Source organism: Corvus moneduloides, chromosome Z (genome assembly GCF_009650955.1).
Source record: "Corvus moneduloides isolate bCorMon1 chromosome Z, bCorMon1.pri, whole genome shotgun sequence".
NCBI classification, from domain to species: domain Eukaryota; kingdom Metazoa; phylum Chordata; class Aves; order Passeriformes; family Corvidae; genus Corvus; species Corvus moneduloides.
Genome location: NC_045511.1, coordinates 3,365,372 through 3,386,786, shown reverse-complemented (window position 1 = coordinate 3,386,786; position 21,415 = coordinate 3,365,372). Strand labels below are relative to the sequence as shown.

At 38.8% G+C, this 21,415-nt stretch overlaps 1 protein-coding gene across 9 annotated transcripts in view; it reads left to right on the top strand.

Moving 5' to 3' along the window:
• Positions 1–21,415, top strand: part of ERBIN (erbb2 interacting protein) — a 119,454-nt gene that overhangs the window by 26,639 nt on the left and 71,400 nt on the right. For 7 of the 9 annotated variants that reach the window (XR_004237370.1, XM_032095385.1, XM_032095384.1 and 4 more), the window contains exon 3: positions 14,496–14,552. The exons of the other annotated variants lie outside the window; for them this stretch is intronic. The gene's annotated coding sequence lies outside the window, so the exon portion shown is untranslated. The remainder of the gene's footprint in view (positions 1–14,495; positions 14,553–21,415) is intronic. 9 annotated transcript variants of the gene reach the window in all.

Sequence of the window (21,415 nt, the reverse complement as noted above, 5' to 3'; positions counted from 1 at the left end):
AACCTGATCTAGTGGAAAGTGCCCCTGCCTGGGGCAAAAGGGTTGGAACTAATGATCTTTAAGGTCCCTTCCAACACCAGCCATTCTATGATTCTATGAAAGCACGAAGGTAGTTTTTATAGCTGTAGCTGAGATAATTGGAGCACAAGGGGAAAAACCCCCACATTCTTTCAGATACCAAGGAAATTGCTTGACTGCTGCTTTTCAAGGTGGAATTGTGGGTTCATTCTTCTCCCTTAATGAAAAAATCAGGACTCAAAATATTTGTTGTGTTGGATTTTACAGTTTTTGTTAAACTTCATTTATATTTTTGCTTACTACGATTTGGGACAATAAAGAAACAGACAAGGTAGATATGTCTGCTTTAAATTTTCTTCTTGGAAAGTCTAAATGTTTGTACCAGCATAACTGCATTATTTGGTTTTTATGCATATAATTGTATAAGTGTAGCATATGTAGTGTATTTTCATACAGGATGGGTAAAATAAATTATTTTCCAAAGCATTATGATTACCCTTTGTGTAACTTAAAGGAGTTTCAGTAAGCAAACTGGAATTGCCTCTTATGTTTCAACACAAGTGTAGGATACACAACAGGTTGATTGTCCTTCAGAACAGATTAGGGTGACTTAGCTCAGTAGAGGAGCACATGATGTGGAGGACGGTGATAGTAAACGCTGTTTAGCTTGATAAGCAGTAGTATTTGCACAACAGCAGCCTGGTAGCTGTCAGGATTTTATTTTTAAGCATTGTTGTGAAGCCAAGAGACAAGGAAAATATGAAGGATCACACAGTGAATTAATTTTATATATCTATGTGGGAATGCTGTCCATAGTTTCTCTGAAGAATTGATGAAGCTAGATAGATGGTGATCGAAGCTAACTTTATTGACTGAGGAGTCTCCCTTTTGATTTTGAATGAGAAAATAGTTTGAAAAATAGGTGAAAATAAGCTGCTTATATCTTCAAAAGAAAAGAAACAAATTAGGAATACTTAGCAGCAATACAGGCAAGCAGTGTCCTAGAAATAATTTTTGTAATAAGTACAAGTTTGTGGGGTTAAGGTTTTGTTTTGGGTGCTTGGGGCTGGGGACAGATGTGACTACAGGAATTCAAAGGAAGGAGAAGCAAGGAGAGTTGTGGGTCAAAGTAATGATTTCCAGAAGTAATCAATGCATGTGATAAAAACATTGTTGCTGCTGGTTGAGATTGTGTTCTGGTTTTATATGCATTGAATTTAAGTAGGCAGTCCCCAGATGTGCATGTCATCTGGAACATTCCTGTGAGATGGAAGCATGTCAGGGACAGTAGTATTAGAACGGCAAGGGAAGCAACTTGGGGTATGAAAAAACCACGTTGAAACAGAGGAAACAGCAGAAGAGTGGAGAGGAGTAGGGTGACCAACAGCGGAAGAAATCACAATGGAAAGATGAGGAGACAAGAGAGGTGACTCTTTAGAGGCTCTCACCATTATTGAGGACTTTTTCACTTTGTCACAGGAAGGATCACCTGTAGAGCAGTACTAGGTCTCTGAGAAGTCTTGGACTGATAGGAGATGTTAGCAATCCAACCAAACTTTTCTTGTCCGTTTTTTATATTTTGATATTGCCCTTTTCCTTATTTTCCTTTTTATTCCCATACTTCTGAAAGAGTCAAATTTTGATTGAGGGTCAAGGCTCCTCTTTTTAAGTTTCCCTCATTTTCCAGCGTGCAAACTGTAATTTGCATCACATGCATTTAAAGCAAACAGTAACCAGAGGAGATAAAGACTTGATATCTGTACGGTGTGATTACCCAGGCATTTTTACATCTAGCAAGATTTAAGTTTAAGGCTCATTAGTCTTAAACTAGTGAGTGGGTGTTAAGCTCTGTCTCTCAGTATTTACTATTTCAGATATAGGTGCTGGCCTGTCAGTCTAATCAAAGCTGTTGAAAATTTTTCTTTTTAAATAAGGTTCTAATAACACTACTGCTGTCTAATTGCTAATGCTCATTCTGGTCTCTGTTATAATGTGTCATACTGTTAGCATTTATTCTCAGCCCAGTTTCTTATGGTTGTGAACACCAGAAAAGATTAACTTCGCATGCATTACTTTCTGGATTTCTATAATTTTATGGGAAGACTGGACTATGTGCATTGTCATAGAGCGCATATATTAAAACTGTTGAATTATTTTATCAATCATTTTAAGTCTGTCTAAATAGTAATCCCTTAATGGTATTAAAATGAATGCTGGTATCTGGAATGAAATGAGTACATTAATCTCACTACTGATCTTAACTACTGAGATTTTTTCCATACTAGAAAATATTCTAGTACTTTTTCAACTGTTAACAAAGGTGACTGACATGTTAGAAATCAACCTGTTGGAAAGGGTTGATTTTATTCTTTTTTATTTACTGTGTCTTATTGCTAGAAAGAATATTGCATAGAGGTGTCATCTAACACAGGTTTTTTCCTATAAATTGAAATCCAGTAATCTGCAGATAAACAAGTGACTTGCTTTATTGCTATGAAAGCTTTAAATACGAACTTAATTGATTTTCCCAGATCTTGTACTAGCTTGTTGGAGAAGGTCTGGAAGATCCAGAAAAAAATTAATTTTAGTTTAAACAGATGTTGTTTTTAAAGCTCGTATCTGATTGTTTTTATCTTTACTCAGAAGTCAGAATGGAACAGTTATCTAGAAACCCGAAACCCCTAAGAAACTCCATTCTTTGGCTATCAGATCTAATACTGCAATTCAGTTATTACTGAAAGGCATTTTGAACTGTAATGGGCAACTACAGTAAAAAGGATTTTGGAAGATGTATGGATATAATCTTCAAAATGCATTTTAGGGCATGTAGTTTGGTAGGGCTCCTATCAGTATATGAAGGGCATATTCCTCCAGGCAGTATATTTTTACAAGACAACCCTGCAAAGAATGAGAAATAGGGAATGAGGAGAAACCTACTGATTTCCAGACTACACACAAACAGCTGTTTCTGTATGTTATGCTGTGTTGGTTTAAAGTAAATTTAATAAAAAAAGGGTAAGAATTGAGACAAAACAACCCTCACTGCAATCTCATTATTGGAGGGAATATAACAAACTCATATCCTGCTCCTTTCCAGTGTATGCCATCCACACATGATTTTTAAGTAACAATTGTGGTTTTGTTTTTTTCAGATTGAGAAGCTATGTCCGCATTCGTTTCTTCAAGTTCTATCAGCAGAGGGATTTTTTTTTTAGACAGGAACAACTAGGACTGTTTTCCAATCTGTTGAATTCAGCATATTAATTTCCTTAAATTTTCTTGTGAGTTGGGGATTAATTACCTTGCAGCTCTGCAATTTCAAATGACAGCAATTTTTTATTACCTTAATGAGCTGTTTCCCTTTTAGTTCAGGTAGCTTATGGGTCTGGACTGTTTTGTGTGTTAGAGGAGGATTGTTACCCTGTTACATAGCTAAAATCCAGGGGGATTCTATAGATTCTTTTCAATGGTGAAACAAATCGCCTCTAATAGTATTTGCAGAATATAAATTTGCTGCAACAAAGGGGTTGGGTAGCTTTAAGTTATATGGTAAAAAGTGACAATTGTGCTCCATCATTGATTCACAGGCAGGTAGGGAGATCTGACGGCAAGCCAAGGCTTAGTGTTTAGAAATTGGCTCAAATCGTGAGATTAAGCAGTAGCATTAGCCTTTTCGAGAGTAATGTGATAATGTCACAGAGTTACAGATCATACCTCCATGACAGATGGTGCATGCCTGTGTGAAGTGTAGTAGGGTAAAAATACTTTTCAGTTTGATGTTTTATATGTTTAGTCACAATCAGTAGCTGCTGTAGTTAGTTTAAAATTTAATATCAATTCAAACAGGAAACATCAGCTTCCAGGAAGACACCTGTTCAATTGTCCAGAGCTTACAAAAAAAGTTCTAATACTGGACATTTGCTTTCAGGATATATCTCTACTTCAGATCAGTGTATTTTTAAAAATTCATATCTCTGCTTCTATATTGTTGCTGCTTGACTATATAATTTCTGTTTTCAATATAGAAGTATATTATTCCTCCTGGTGTCTTTGTTACTGTTTATAGACAGCACTGACATTCAAGTTGGTGTGTGCAGTATTTGACAGTTGAAGCTATAACAAGTATCTGATGGTTGTTTTTTTATTTAAACCCACTCAGACAAAGCAGTAACACAAATATTTTTGTTTCACTTTGCATGTTAAGAGCGCAGCTGAAGTTAGTTTCCTTCGTGGCTATGAATATTTAGCAATTTTGCAAGCATGTTGTCAGATTGCTAATTGTATTTGTAATCAAACTGGCCAGTGATGTCTCCTAATTCAATTTTGTAAAGTAGGGAGGAACAAAATAAATGCAGAAGGAAGTAAAAGGTTCATAATAGCAATTGTTAATTGGAAAGTTATGCCTGTACACATGTGTGGGGGGGGGAAATGACATCTAAAAATAGCTTTAAGTGTTGCTTAACTAGCACTGCTCACCTCTGCCCTGAAAGGAAAGAGAACTCAGGAATTTACATACCCTAACAATGACTTGGCTGGTGTGAGATCTATAATTAAGTATACAATTATAGCAACTGTTTGCTGTTCGTTTCTTCTCTTTTTGAAACAATTTAAATTTGAAATCTCCATTATGCTATAAAGTTACGTTTCTAAATGATGTGAAAAGTAAACGATTTATCCAATTCCTATTATCAATTTCATAACATATTAAGACAACTTAGGTCTTACTAGTTCCAAGAATTTTGTACATAATTTGATAAATTCAAGTATAAAGCCTTAGCTGTTTAACAGTTCAAACTGTGTTGTAGAATCTCCTGGACCAGCCAGTAGTGGTAAAAGGCCACAGGCACAAGATGAATTCAAACATTTGATGCCACGAACATTCACAGAATTGGTAAAATTTGTAGTCTGAATTCTGTCATGTCCGCCTGTATTTTGATAGTTTAAAACAGCTCTAGGGTTCGGTTTTGTGCATAAGCTGTGTCATAACTAGTAGAGTATCTGCCTGATATGGGAGGTGTGTCGAAAGTATATCTGGCTGCCCAGGTTTTAAATGGAGAGAAATATATCATCTTTATTTGTCTTACTATTGGGGTGTAAATAGAAGGTTGTTCATCTGGAGTGCTAGAAACCTGTACTTAAATGTTGTCCAAGAGGACTTGAACCTTAGGTCATTTGTCTGTCAGGACAGAAATGCGCAGTCTGTGACAATCTGGGGTTCATTCTAGGAGTTATCCTAGGATTTATCTGATTAAGTTTCACATGTTATTGGAGAATTGATTATTCAGGTTTTTATTCCCTGTGCTTTCTCCTTCTCTCATGCTTGGTCATACTTGCTTTAGTATCTAGATCACTTACTTTTTCCTCATACTAAGTAGTGAATGTGTTGTCTTAGTGAGTCAGCACCTACTTAATGCAATATTTAGACAAGTGCTATTTGCACACAGAAGTGTGGGTGTTGGCTGCCACCAGCATTTTATACATGTCCATGGTCTCTATAAGTCTTGGTGCGGTATTTCTGAAGTACTGCACAAATAAAATTAGGTATGTCCCTCCCTAGAGTATTTCAATATCTAATAAAAGATGTGGGTATGATGAAGTGGGGGAAGAAAAAGAGTTTATCTGGTGAATGGCAGTAGGCAAAAAGAAATAAGGATCATGATAATAGCATAATACAAGTTAACCACCTACTGAATTTAGATCAAGTATGTCTTTTCTAGAAATAGTCATGTACGTTCTGGTGTTGTTTAGTGTGTGTGTATGACTGAGTTTTGTGGTTTCAGTAATAAATATTACTACTGATTCAATTGTATACTCTGTCTCTTACATATTATTCTCTTAGTTGCTTGTTTTCCAAATTTTCCACATTCCTCATCTTTCCCATTATCAGTCTCTCTTGTTCTGCAGTGAAAGGAGGCTGAGTTTTTACCACATTTGCTGTGTTTAACAGTAGTAGGACTGAAAAAGCTTTGGCCTTTTGGAGTGGTCACTGCTTAGGATTCATGTGCTGATGGGAAACTAAAGAGTGAAGGGGGGAAAGGGTGAAAAGGAACAGGGCTACATAGGAGCAAAGGGTGGGAGCACAAGATCTAAATAGTTTTCTCTTGGATTTGCAGTCTCTCTTGTTATCCTCAGTGTTCATGTCACATTGTTTGTGGTGCTAATTGGCCTCCTGATGTGACATAGGTATGTTCAGTTCCCTCAAAAGTTAATGTCAGTTCTGTTGTAGCAGTGGAAATCTTTGAAATGGCTGAACCTTGTGTGAAAGTTGTTGTAACCTGAAAAAAACCAAACTTTTTTTCTCCTTTTTAATTCCTATATTGAATCAAGTTGGATTCTTTCTGTTCCCACTAACAACAAAGCTTCCTCAGGGTTAACTATACCTCAGTGTGTAGCTTGGCACAGCTGCTCACTTTTACTCAGTGAGTTAGCACAACTGTCACTTAGAGACAAAAGGTTTGTTAAAGAGTTGTGACAGTGCATGGGGTACACTGTTGCTATTCTGAAACGTGTTGGTTTTGTCCCTAAGAATGATCTGTGAGGCTAAGATAAGTAATCTACAAAATGATCTCAGATAGTTTTCTGTTGCGATGATTTATTTCTTTTTTTTTAAGTTCAGGTACTGCTGTATTTTATGCTTCAAAGACCAGAATCAAGTTGTTAAGAAGAAATCACTAAACTTGTTTATTTTGTTAAAAATCTGTATATTAAATAAGTACAGTGTTTAAGGATGCTATGAATATTAATGTTTTAAAGCCTTCGTAAAATTCTTACTTTTTAGCGTTAAGTTCGGAGTAGAAAACCAGTGTTATTCTGTGTTTTCATTTCTGTCTTGGTTTCTGGTCATTTGAGCTAATGTGATGGCATCGAGTAGCAGAAACAGTAAACATCACTAGCGCCTTAAGCAGAATGATTAGGAGCAGCATACAGCAACATTTTAATCACCCTCGCATTTACCGTTCTGGAAAACAACCTTGGTTTATAGATGTTAATAAATTTTAAGTCTGTGAACACCAACTGTACTTTCCTGTAAAGCAGAATATATTGATATAAGTCATCTTCATTCTAGAAAGAGATTTGCCTGATACCTTTTTTTTAATGTGAACAGGAGCATTTTATATTATGCATTCATGAATGATTGAATCAATATGTGATTATTCAGTTGCTTTAGTAAGACTTGGAAAACAACTACCTAAGATAGTTAATTACATTGACTAGACAATTTTGCTAGAGTGGAAGCACAGAAACATGTGTCTCCACGGTTAACAAAAAACACTAAGTCTCAGCTTTCTCCCCTGGAAATGTTTCCAAATAATCCGACTGATGTGCTTCCTTTTGTACAACCTGACATTGACCTTAACTCAAAAGTAAAGTTTGACTTTGTAGCATCTAATGTTGCAGTTTGCTCTGATGTGGTGGTGTTGGTGGTGGGTTGGCCCACATGATCTGGAGAGGTGCCTAACAACCTCCATCTGCAGTTCTCAGTGCTTGGGGAAAGGAGGTAAAATAGTGCTACATCTTACTGCTTCTCTGGAGAATATGGGGTTTAAAGGCAAATAAAAGTCACAATGTGAGTCTTACCTGCAACAGCTATGCCTTCTGAAGGTGTTGTAGATCTAACTGTTTATGCTTAATTGTTATTTGTTGTTTGGTATTTTGTTCTTTGTATTAGAATATATAAAATAACTTTTCAGAGCATGTGCTGAGGCTTATGCTTCAGGAGACAGGCATCTTGATTCGTAAATGATTCCTTGCAGTTTGATGAGATCCGAAACTTCTCCAATCTGGTGCACGTGCATTAGAGCAGTTTTTCACTGGTGAGATCAAATGCAGACATACTGGTCATTTCTGCACTATTATAAAAGGGAGTTTTGAACCTCAGACAATTTCCGTAAGTCTAGGTATGTTTGTTTTGTTGCAAAACCACTATTTGCACTCAGAGCACTTAGAGAAGGTTTTTGTAGCTGTATCCACAGAGGTGAAAATGCCGCCTTTAAAAAAATTGAGGTCACAGGTGTAGTCTTCATTTATGCCTTGGAGACCCTTTTTTTGACCAGCTTCCCCAAAGGAAAGTAGTCAACCACAAAATTCAGCAGCTCTGATTTATCTATGTGTGCACAGGTATGAATGTGTTTTCTTAACTCTTCTGCAAAAGTGCTGTTGTGATATTGTAAATAACAGAATTTCACTTTGTTGCACTCTAGGCAGTCCATTAAGTTTTAAGTTAATTAAAAAGACCTTTAATGGAACTGTAGATAATCTGGCAGAACAATGAAACTCTTAATATTAAAATATAATTAATGTAACAAGTTACCCAGTCCAGGGACCTATCTTAGTGCCTTTTCCATTCCCTATGTTGATAAGCATACCCAAAGCCCTTGGCAGAACACTTTTGAACTGCATGTCCTCTGCAGTATACCAGCAGGTTATTTTGGGGCATTCTGGAAGCAAAAGTGAACCTTTGTGTGCTTGCTTAGAATGTGCCATCAGCTGTCCTCTTCCTGCATTAAAGGATTCTGGTTGTCAGCAGCTGTGACAGCATTGGTACTAGGAGGTAACAAATCCTCAAGTAGGTCAGTCTCACGCTGCTTGAGGTAATGTTTCATTATTAACATCTTAGACTTGACCACCCAAAATCAGTAGAAAGATAGTTCTGCTCCCTGAAACTTGTTAGATTTTTGTCAGTGAGACAGTTCGTTGTTTCTTTGCTTCACTCTAAATGTCTGTCTTTGGTTCAGATACTGAAACAACAAAATGCGGTGAGACAGGAGGGACAGCATCTGCTTCCAGGAAAAGGAAGATGGATTTGTTTTTGAGAATGGTCTCTAAATCCTTTGTCTCCCTGTTTCTTCTCTCTTACCCCTCTTTATTCCCCAGTCTGGGAATCTGAGATGAACTAAGCTGTCTGTGGTCTGCAGGCCTTCTACTTTGTGCAAAATATGTTTAATTCCAAAAGGTATGCTGTCTAGAGATAAATATTTTCTCAGCTGTGTTTATCTTTTGTTTCCTCAATCAAAATCATATGTTGTTTTGTTTGTTCAAATTATCTCACTGTAAGGCACATATTTCCCACCAATGTGGCAGGTTGTGATTGAATTGGAATCTTGCCAGTAACCATTGACAGTAAAACTTATTTATTATCATTGTGTATGAAATGATTATGCACATCTGCATGTACTCCCCTGATCCTTTGGCAGGCAAAATCTTCTTGATCAAGTACAGTGATACTGATGATGCATACAGTTGCTCTTCCTCAGTCTGCTTTGGAACCCCTCATCTTCCTCATCCCCATTTCAAAAGGCAAAAAACCAACTATCTCCTTGCCCTAAAATTGTTCTTGGTTTACAAGACAGATTTTAGTGGTTCAGTATGGGATCTGTTTCTGCTTAATGTGAGTCTCTGCTATGGATAATTTTGATCAATCTAAAGTCTTTTTATCTAAATGTACTTTTCTGCTGAATATGAATGGATGTTTAAGGACAAGCACAGATAATCTGGATTCTGCAATACTCTCCTGGAGTTATTTAAATAAGTATTTTGCTGGTTTTACTGTTTTCAGTATTTAATATGGAGGATGGTTATCAAGAGGTGAAGGCTGCCTGAAATGTCTCTGAAGCAAGCAATTTTTAAGATATGTATTTCCAGCCCTTCCTGTAATGAAGAGCATGTTGTGATTTACCCCCTCTCCCTCTCTCTTTTTGTTTGGTTTGGTTTACTTAAACAGTTTGGAGAAGGTAAAAACTGCTTGGGCCTCATTTGTTGTACTGAAGTATAACGCTACATCCTGATCTGTTGTGTGAAAGTTTGCTACGAGTGTTCTGGGTACATCAGTATTCTTTCAAAAGCAGTTGAAAGAATTCTGAGGATTGCAGTGAACTGTAACCCCATTGTAGAAGGCAGCTGCATTTGTCAGACATGATTTCCCCATGAAGCCATGCTGGATGTCACAAATCACCTCCTTATTTTCTGTGTGCCTTAGCAGAGGTTTCAGGAGGATCTGCTCAATGGTCTTTATGGGCAGTGAGGTGAGACTAACTGACTTGTAAGTTCCATGGGTGTTTATTTCCCTTTTTAAAAATGGTGGTTATGTGTCCTTTTCCCAGTCGTAGGATGTCCACAACTTCTCAAGTATGATTAGATAGTGGCTTATCTACTTCCTTTGTCAGTTCCTTCAGGATCTGTAGATGTACCTCATCAGGTCCCATACACTTGTGAATCTTCAGGTTACTTAGATGTTTCAAACCAGATCTTCTCCTACAGCAGATAGATAGTTCTTCATTCTTCTGGTCCCTGCCTTTACCTTCTGCAGCTCAGGTGAGGTGGCTGGAGAACTTGCTGGTGAAGACTGAGGCAAAAAAGTAATTGAGTACTTTTGGCCTTTTCCACTTCCCAGGTAACCATTTCTCCCATTTCCTTTGGAGAGACCCACATTTTCACAGTCTTCCTTTTATCACCCATGTGCCTATAGAAATAATAGAAATCATGGTCTGGAAGGGACCTTAAAGATCATCACGTTCACACCCTCCTTCTGTGGACACTTCCAAGGATGGGGCATCCACAACTTCTCTGGGTAATGTATTCCAGTGCCTCATCACCCTCATAGTAAAGAATGTCTTGTACTGGACACAATACTCCTGGTGGGGTGTTACAAGGGCAGAGGAAGGGGGCAGAATCACCTCCCTCTGCTGCTCTTTTGATGTAGACCACGATACAGTTGGCTTTCCTGGCTGTGAACGCACACTGTTGTCTAGCTTTTCACCCAGAAGAACCCTCAAGTCCTTCTCAACACAGCTGCTCTCACTGAGTTCGCCTCCCAGTCTCTGTTCATGTCTGGGATTGCCCCGACCCAGGTGCAGCACCTTGCATTTGGCCTTGTTGAACTTTGAGGTTCTTATGGACCCTTTTCTGAAGCTTTTCCAGTTCCCTCTGGATGGTAAAGAAGCCATCTTATGGAAACTTTTCTTGTTGCCCTTGATGCCCCTGGCCAGATTTAATTTTACCAGTGCTTTAGCTTTCCTGACCTGATCCCTGGCTGCTCAGACAATCTTCTTCTATTTCTCTTAGGCTATCTGTCCTCTGTAAGCTGAAGCCAGTGGTAAGTTGGAAGTGAAATACTTTAGTGGAATGAGAAATACTTGCTCACTTAGTTGTGGGCAACCCCTGGAGTATAGTGATTGGATCAGCTGCTCTGGGGCAGACTGGCAATCCATCTGGCAAGCATTTTCTAGTAGCATTTGGGTTATACTTAGGAAAGAGTAAGAACAGGATGGACACATACGATAATTCCCCCAAGTACTCTCCCCATAAAACTGAGTGCTAGGGCTTTTTGGTTAGAGGAACATATTGAGGCTCAGTCTGATGTGATTGATATCATGCCCTAGAGCATGGTTAAATAAGATTTTATAAGGTGTTTTTACCTTGAGGGTAACTTTTAGTCATCTAAAGCACCTGTTACCACTTCTGCAAAACAACTAGAAAAGTGGTATTCTGAACTAGCTGAGGTCTTTGTGATGTTGCACCCTTAAGGGAAAGGGAGCACCCAAGATTTGTAGAATTCATTGGTTGAAAGGAATGGGAAGTCAGATGATCCACAAAAGCATGTGAAGTTTCATTACTAATTACACACTTGGCTTGGAAATAGGTATGTTAGTACCCTGGCCTCTTATATAAGCACATGGCAGTGGATTTTGGATAAAGGGGTAGGGTTTAAGGGAAGACAGAGGAAGAGATATGCATTAAAGACAAAAAGGAAAGAAAGAGAAGGAGGAAGGAAAGAAAGAGATTACCAGTCCTGGCTGCAGCATCAGTCCAGCTGATGACATGTCCTGAGGCCACTGCCTGGGCTTAGATCAGGTTACCTATTAATAGATAAGCTTTCCTTGCCCTGGAGGTAAGTGTCACACTTTCTATGCAAATTAATTACCACTCACAGTCCATTCCTCCAGGCCTTTCTGGAAATGGGTCAGAGGGCTTTGGGCATCTTTGGTGGTCTTATTCCCCCCATATAGTCCATGCCTGCTTCTCCACCTCATTTCTGTGTTTGCTGTACTGAGTTGTACCTACCTCCAAGAGGTAGAGAAAAGACCTTTGTCCCAGAAAAGTGCTATCCTACCTCCTTATGGCCCCTGGTCCAGTCACATCTTGTTCTTTCTCACAGGGTGTCACTGCCAACAGTCCTTGGCTGTTGTTACCTGCAGTCCTTGGTTGGTGCCACAGACACCCTGCTATTGGTGTTTGAGAAAAACACATTAGCCCCCCATGTCTCCTAGACTTCTACAGTTCTGGTGCACGGTTACTTTGAGCTCTTCCAAATACCCTGGTTTATTTTCTTAGAGAGTTTGTTGTGCTTTCCTGCAAACTGCCTGGTGATAGGAGTATGTGTAAGCCTTTAAGGTTCCTGCTATTGGAAACTCATCAGTGCTTGCAGTTGTAGTTACAGCACTTTCTTAGCTGTGATCTTTTGATAGAGGGTTAAGGTTGTGTGACTCAATGTCACAGTTTCAAGTGACATTATGGAAACATCAGTTGCACAGAGTTCGTTGCTTTTGTTTGATTTTGTTACTGATGTCTTTTGTTCAGAGACTTGTGTAGCTGCTAAATCTCTAAAGCAGAATGACCTGAAATGTCCAGGTAGTATTGTGTATTCCTCCCCTCATGCACACACTTGCTCTATTGCTGCCTCTGGATGTTTGAGATTGGATGAGTTCCTTCTGCTTGGGTTGGAAGTCTGCGAACAGTTCAAATGGTAATGGCTCCCTATCACTGGATTTTATTCTTTTAGGCATTTCAACAGGGGCAGTGTAACAGGTGTCAGGAAATGATGCAAGAGTAATCCCTTTTTGTTTATTGTTTTTGTGATGATTATGGGGCTAGCTATTTCTTTGATAATTTTTCTTCTCTGAATGCTTTGCCAGCAGACTCTTGACCTTAGGTCTTTATCTTTCAGAGGCACAATCACCTGACTGTCTCTTTGTCAGATCCAGCTCTGCACTGTTGTGTTCTCTGGATGAATTCTGCTTATCCTAGCAAAACTATTGCAGACCTGCATTTCTTCTATTTGGGAGTTTGTGTACAGTGCCTCTGAAATAGCTTTTATAAAGATTAAAGAGTTTTGCAGTAGGATCAAAGTGCTGTGGGAAAGGAAAGAAGCATGCAGCTATGGCAGTTTGACTGACTTTTCTAAGAGCCCAAGTTTCAGAATCTGGTTTGATCCTTGATGTCGTTCTTGATTTTTTTAATTGTCTTGAGTGGTACTGCTCTGCATTTCTGAGGCTGGCTAAACTAACAGAGAATTTTTTTTTTTTTTTTTCGGTAGGGAACTTGAAGGGCTTGAGGCTTTAATATTACTTTTACCCCTTGCTATCTGCATGTCTTGGATGTCCTTCTGTTGAAAATAAATGAATAGTAGATCTATGCAGTGTAGTGCATTGGAGTTCACTTGTTACGAATGCAGAAGCTGACAACAGTGACTCCCAAATGAGGAATAGGACATGCAATATGCAAAAGTTGATTATAGTGCAATCCTGCTGTGGCAGTCCTGACTTCTGGGAGTGGGAGTTCATTGTCCTGTTTCTTACCCCAAAACAAGCTTTTCTCCTGGAACAAGTTGATTTTAAATCTCTTTCAGGATCTATTTGTTTTATGGTGGCCTGGTTCTGCTTTTGTTGGAAAGAAGTGAAATACAGTTCTGTTTATAGGCAATCCTTTGAAAGAAGCTACCTGTGATCCCCACAATTTAAATTCTTTTCTAGATAATGAAAATTTGACAGATTATACGCTGCTCGACTTAGCTTCTTATCTGTTCTGCATAACTTCGTGCTCAGTTACATGATCTGTCAGACTACAGTGACATTTAATCCCTCTGAAGATATGTTCTACTTCTGCCTTTGTCGGAGGCAAAATTGATCCTTCCCATTGGCCCAACCACTGATTTTGAGTGTTTTCAGTCAAATACATTGGATGCTTTAATTTGTTTTTAATTCTTCTACTTCAGTGAAGTTAGCATCAGAGTTCTCTTATGCCTTATAAAATGTGTTGCAACTTAAAATTCCTAAAGTTAACAATGCAAAAATGTACTCTCTTTATCTTTGCTTAATTTTTGATGTATTTTTTCTTAGAATTCTTCAGAACTGTGTGCAAGAGATCTGTGTGATACTTAATATTTTAATATGTAACTATAAAAGGAGTAAAAATGAAACAACTTTGTAGACAGAATGCTTTAAAAGAAAAGTAGGATAAAAAGCAGTGTTTTATACACCAAAGAATTATCTCCTTTGAAAGTATATATGCAGTTCTGGTGTCTTGGAAGTCTTTCAAGTACTCTGAAATATTCAGGCTATTATTCACACACATGTACAGCTTTTCTTCTAACAAAACCAAAATTCTGAAAGCCAAATAAATATGCAATACAATGAAATATTAGTTTGTTCTTATCTAGTAGTGATAGGGTTGACTAAAATTTGTCCCTTTGTCCTAAACAGAATGTTGACTTTGAAAGCTCAGGGAAGAAGCAGCAGGGAGAAAAAAGTAACACAGTGGTAAGTACATTATTTGTCTTTCCTCTGGACAAACTGCCTAATGATTAAAGTAGAAATCCTCTTACTTATTTGTATTTTGTTATAATTGCCTCCAAAGCACTTGAATTTTATTCTGCATCATCTCTCATTTTACTTTGAAGGCAATTTTTTTAGCTCTGCATATCTGTTGAAAACCCAAGTAAATTACATTTATTTACATGTGTTTGTGTGCATATATGGAAACGGGAATAGATGGAAAAGGAAAATAATTCTGTTTTGAAGCTCAGTGGCCATTATTAAGTGTCTTGAGAACTTTAGAATACTGGGTTTTGTAATTTCTTTTTTTTTTTCAGTTCTTAGAAATGATAAACATTTTTTTTTTGAAAATGTGGATAAAAGGTACTTGAAAAAATGCTTAAAATTTTTGTTGGGTCTCTTAGTGTCCTTTCTGGTTTGCTGCTCTAAAGCCTAGACATGCATCATATCATATAATTTCTCTCTTACTGGTGCGTTAACATTTTTTAGCTAGAGAGCATGTATAAAAATGTGAAAAGTGTTAACAAGACAAAGTTTGATTTGCTTTCGAAGCTCAATGGAAAAGCAACACATGTTCAGAATCAGCTTTTTTCTATATTAAGTGATGCCAATGCAGATGGCACTAACTTGCTTTTGCCTCATATTGTAAGTGTTTGTAGAGGCAAGTATTTTTCATGAATAAAAAGAGTATCCAATAGAATATTTAGTCGTCAGAAGTTCTATATGAATTCCTGTGGAGAAACTGTTACTGCCTAGTCCCCCTCCTGCCCCAGAAAAAAAACCCCAACAACATATGACAGCAGCTTCCATCTGCTCTGATTTTATTAATAGTGCTGCTCAGATTGTGGAAATGCTAATAAATATTGACTCCTCAATGACTGTAATTTTGAGACTATAAAATATTAGTTCAAAGGATACAAAATCTTCTGCGTATTTTATCTGGCATTTCTATAAACAGCAAATGCTTAAGTAGATAGAAGCATGTGCACATGCTTGTGTTTTCTAACCTTTTGTATAGCCTACAATGCTGTAGGCTTTGTGTGCTTTGGCATTCTCCACTGAGCTAATAATCTGTGCTGTTGCCGCACTGCCTCAGCTGTGCTTGCTGCACTGTAAGGTTTGTTGCTTCCTATGGGCAAATGACTAGTAATGCCTCTTACCTTCACTACCCCTGTGCTGTTTCATCTCTTTTGACTGTGGTGGTATAACTAGAGGAATTAAGACAGTGTCTCTTCCTTTCTGCTGGAATAGATGTTGATGGTATGCAGTACACTGTATTTTCTCATATGGTAGATCCAAATGTAATCCCTCCAAGAACTAAACCTGAAGCATAAGCTTTATGCTTCTTATGGTTTTTTACCTCTGCCAGAAGCTTACCATGTTTTAGTCTGGTTGCTATGTGTATTTAATTTTCATTGTTTTCTTTGTTTAGAAAGTCAGGAATTTGTTTCCGTGGATCTTTTTCACAGTAGCAATGAAAGAAAATGAGGTTATTTAATGCAGAAATTAGTGGATTTGGAAAGCAAAGCAGTTCTGAAGTATCTTGGTTCCAGTCAGCTGTACTAAATAGCTGTGATTACTAGGTATATAGTAGCTGTGATTATTTCTATTGCATATTTTAAAAAAAGTAGATATGGATAGTGGGGGATGGAGTGCACTTCAGTATCCTTTTGGGATAGGTATTTCATATTCCTGGCTATGCATTAACTTAAAAATGAGAAAAATTAAATCCGAACTGTGTCAGTTCCATAATGTAAAGGAATTCTTTAGCCATGTGAAAACGCTAGTGTTGAAATACTGAAATACCAATGTCAATGGCTTTTAAAAATGCTTGGGTTTTTGCGTATTCCATGAAGGTTTGTGGGACTCCTGCGGTTTCCTTTAGACTTCAGTTTGCCATACTAAAAATCACTGCATTTATATGGTGCTTTTTTTTTTTTTGATCTGAGGAAGAGAAGTGGATGAGATTCAAACACAGTAGTTTTAAAAATCAATTTATTCCTCCCTCTTAAGGTTTTCTTAGTAACACGACAAATACACACCCAAAGAATATGCAATCAAGTGAAACATCAGAAATGAAGCTCAGATCTAATGCTAATCTCAGCAGCGTTGTTAATGGTATCCAATTAGAAACCATTCTTCAGAGGAAGTGTTATACTGGCACTTGGATAGATTTACTGTCCAGATGGGAGTTATTTTCTAGGGCTGTCTCAGAAAAAGAGCAAAAGAAAATGTGTGAGAACATACTTGAAACTACCTGGGCTGCAGTTGTGTTATGACAGTGTGTGTGTTGCTGTGTAGTGTCATGTAGTGTTAATATGAAAAGTCAATATAAATATTAAAAAAAAGAATAAAAAGTACATTTGCTTGGTTATCTGAATATTTTAAATTCTAGTTTTTTCCTGTAAACTTAATCTGTAATTTTTCTCTCTCTCTTTTGGTAAGGATATTGCTGTAACAGATCTTGCCTTAAATTCACAGAATCATAGAAGAGTTACAGTTACAAGGGACCACTGGAGATCATCTCATCCAAGGCAGGGTCACCTAGAGCAGGTTACAAAGGAACAGGTCTCTCTGTGTTTTGAATGTCTCCAGAGAGGGATGCTCCATGATCTCCTTGGGCAGTGTGTTCGGTGCTGTGCCACCCTCAACATAAAGAAGTTCTTCCTTATCTTGAGGTGAAATTTCTTGTGTTGTAGTTTATGACCATTGCTTCTCATCCTGTATCTGGGCACCACTGAAAAGTCTGGCACCATCCTCTTGGCACCCATCTCTGAGATATTTATATGCCTTAATGAGATGCCCTCTCAGTCTTCTCTTTTCCAGACTAAACAGGCCCAGCTCTCTCAGTCTCTCCCCATAAGAGAGATGCTCCAGACCCCTCATTATCTTTATGACCCTTCGGTGGACATGTTTCAGAAGCTCCATTTCTCTCTTATACTGAGGAGCCCAGAACTGGACACAGCACTCCAGATGTGACCTCACCAGGGCCCAGCAGAGGGGGAGGATCAGCTCCCTTGACCTGCTGACCACACTCTTCCCAATGCATCCCAGGATCCCACTGGGCCTCGTGGCCACAAGGACACACTGCTGGCTCATTGTCACCTTGTGTGGGGCAGCCCCAGCCTGTGCTGGTACCTGGGGTTATTCCTCCCTGGGGCAGGACCCTGCTCTTCCCTTGTTGAACCTCACTGGGGTTCTCTCCATCCAACTCTCCAGCCTACCACGGTCCAGCCGGAGGGCAGCAGAGCCTTCAGGTGTATCAGCCAACCCCCCCAGTTTGTATCATCAGCAAACCTGCTGAGGGAACCTTGTATCCCTTCATCCAGGTCAGTGAGAAACAAGTAGAGTGAGACTGGCCCCAGCATTGATCCCTGGGGAACACCACTGACTGCAGGCCTCCAACTGGATTCTACTCCCCTGACCCTCTGAGCTCTGCCATTCAGCCAGTCCTTGATCCGACTCGCTGTCCATTCATCTAAACCACATTTCCTGAGCTTACCTATGAGGAATGTTAAGCCTATGTAGCTGAGCCCTCAATGACCAGGGGAGGGTCTTCCTTTTTCCAGCCTTCCTCTCCTTGCCCCAAGGTCTGGGATTCCTTAGGGCTGGCCTCAGCAGTTAACACTGAAGCACAGAAGGCATTCAGCAGTTCTGCCTTTTCTGTCTTCCATCACCAGGACATCCATCTGACTCATGAGTGACCCCACATTTTCCCTAGTATTCCTTTTGCTGATGATGTACTTGTAGAAGCCCTGCTTGTAGTCCTTGCTATTCCATTACAGACTCAACTTGAAGTGGGTCTTGGCCTTCCTTGTCACATCCCTGCATTCTGTGGCAATGCTCCTGTCATATTCCCATGTGGCCTGTCCCTTTTTTCCACATTCCATAAATTTCTGTCTTCTATTTGAGATTTTTTAGAAACTCCCTGCTCATCCATAAAGGTTTCCTGCTCCCTTTGCTTACTTTCTGGTTCATGGAAATGCACTGGTCTTGAACTTGGAGGAAATGATGCTTGAATATTGACCAGATTTCTTGGACCCCCTTCTCTTCTAGAGCCCGAACCCTTGAGATTCCTCTACGCAGGTCTTTGAAGAGGTTAAAGTTAGCTCACTTGAAGGGTAGGGTTTTAGTCCTGCTTGCTGCTTTGCTCCCTCTACACAGGATCATCTTGAGTTCCACCGTCTTCTGGTTGCTACAACCAAGGCTGCCTCCAGCCTTCACATTCTCAGTCCTTCCTAGTTTGTTTGTACAAGGTCCAACAACACATCTTTCCTTGTTAGTTCTTCTACCACTTACATCAAAAAGTTACCTTCAATGATCTGCAGGAACTTCTTGGACTGTGTGCTGGGTCATATTGTCTCTCCAAAAAATACTGAGGTGACTGAATTACAGATACATACTCCTATATACCTCTGACTTACTGATGTCTCAGTCTAGGCTTATAAGGGTATTGAGTATTACTGCATTTCAATCAAAGGCTGCACTTGAAATAGAATATTTTATTATGTAGGTTATTTGCCAGAGATTTTTTAATACTTCTGTTGCGTTTTGACAGGGTCATTCTGGTTTTGTCATTGTTAAGCTTTTGCCATGATAAGGGCAAGTACTGCTGACTGCTTTGCTGCAGAAAATAAATAGAAATAATTATTCTGGAGAGTTCTTTTTATTTATCTTTTGCTAAGGGTGGGTTTTACTTGTCAAAATTAACTCCTGCGGTTTATATCTGTTGCAACACATACCTAGTTAGAGATTGTTTAGTTCCAGTAGAACAGGAAAATGCTGTTGTTGAACCAAGAAAATGTTATTAATACAGGTAACACCACTGCAACTGCAACAACTGAAGAGGTTTTATACGATGGCTTACATTCTACTTGTGTAAAGGATTTCTGATTATTTTAAAGCAAAACAAAATAGAAATAGAAAATTGTAATCTGGTTAGAATTTATTTATAGAATGCAAGAAAGAGATAATTTAAGTAAACATCTCCAGAATTCATACCTGACATTGCTTTTCTGGGAGTTAACTGACATTATCTTGCTGCCTTGGCTCTTGGAGATGGGTGGATGGTTTGGGGTTTTTTTTTTTCAGTTGGTTTAATACATAGAGGCACTGAGAACTTGCGAAGTAGTTAACCAAGAGGAACTTTGAACTTGATACTTTGGCAAGTTAGGAGTAGAAAATGGCTGGGTTTGGTTATATTCTGATATTCTGGATCAGTAAAAAACCCCTGATTTCTGCACTCTCTGTTCCCTTAGTTTTCTCAGAAGACTTTAGCGAACATCCTTAATATTTTTCATTTAACAATTGGCTGTATTTACTAGAACGTTCTTCCTCTTGTTATTACCATTCACTCTTGTTGTTTCAAGACTAACGCCTTTTATTTCTTTTCCTCTGAATGCTGTCTGTGAGCAAGCACAGCATGTTTTTTTGGTGTTCCTTACCTGCATGAGGACATGCGGCCATGGATGCAGTTTAGCGTTGTTTTTATGCCAGAACCGAGGGGCCTCAGACTATAGCTTCATATTAAAATGGTGTTCGTTTTATTTCCAACCACTTGTTCATTCTCCAGAGTCCAGTACTTTGGTTCATTTGTACTGACATGTTTGCCAGTCTCATTCAGTGAAATGTGTGACATAACCAGTCCAGTTTGGGGATTTTCTTTTTCTAGAAGAGACACAAAGAAATAGCTTGGATGAGAAGGAAGGAAGAAGGAAGTGAAAATACATTAAGTTGGCATTGTCACCAAATGAGGCTTCACCATCTCAACCAGACAATGTCAGTGATAGTTAAAAAGGGACAGTTTCTCCTCAGTGCAGGCTGTCTTTGCATATTCCAGGTCCTTGTCAGTGGCCATCAGGTTTGAGCCATCTTTTCCTTTCCAAAAGATGACAAGAAAAAAGATTGGAAAGAAGCACACTTTCAAACTAGGGTTTGCGAAATGGTTGCAGTTTGTTATTTTAAGAGTTCACCTTTCCTGCCCAAGAGGACTGGATTTATTTTAGGGGAAGTCTGTACCAACCCTTAGTGCCACCCCGTACACACTTTTTTTTTTTCCCCCGTGATTTGCTGATGACTAAGAGATGCCAGGTACTTTGAGTTTAAAGAGTGAATAATTCTGTACTTCGTTTACTGTAAAAACTAGGGTGTTTTGTGTTCCTTCTAGAAGTACTATGTTGTTTATCGTTTTCCCAAGTTCATGAGGGTTAGTGCTGTTTTTAACTGGAAGACGTTCACGTAAATTGTGGTGTTACTTTTCACAATACAGTATCTCCCATCGAGAAACCAAAAAGCCTGTGTTTTGGTGTCTTCTGTGGTGCTTGTTGCTGCTTTAGGGAGAGAAAAACCCTTACAGGTTTTTTTGTAATTCTTTGTTTCAACATGAGTATGTTGGAACTTCTGTCAGTTGGCCAATTAAGCCTTTTTGTATTTGTCTGGCAGCATGTTAGGTTACATGCTCCCCAACACAATCTTGCCCTTTCCTGTGTTTACATGTGCTCAGCTCCATAATTCTGCACTAGTTTGTAGGTAGTGGGGTGAACTAAAAAGTATTTCACTGTGTATTTTGTGTGCCTAGTTCATCTTGCCTTTCTGTATAAATATTTGATAGCTGGTTTCATTTTCAACTGCTGCTGCAGTAACATCCTTTTAAGAGGCCTGGAAGGGGGAAGCAGTGCTTTCTCGAGCATGAGTGATCCCATCCTGTTATCATCAGACAGGAAATCTAAGGGACTAATGATACAGTGAAACTACTGCTCTCAAAGCAAATTAATGTAGACTGGGGACAAAATTACTGTGATCCTAAGCTCTACTTGAGGTTGAAATGAAAATGGCTGATGGGGTGCTGG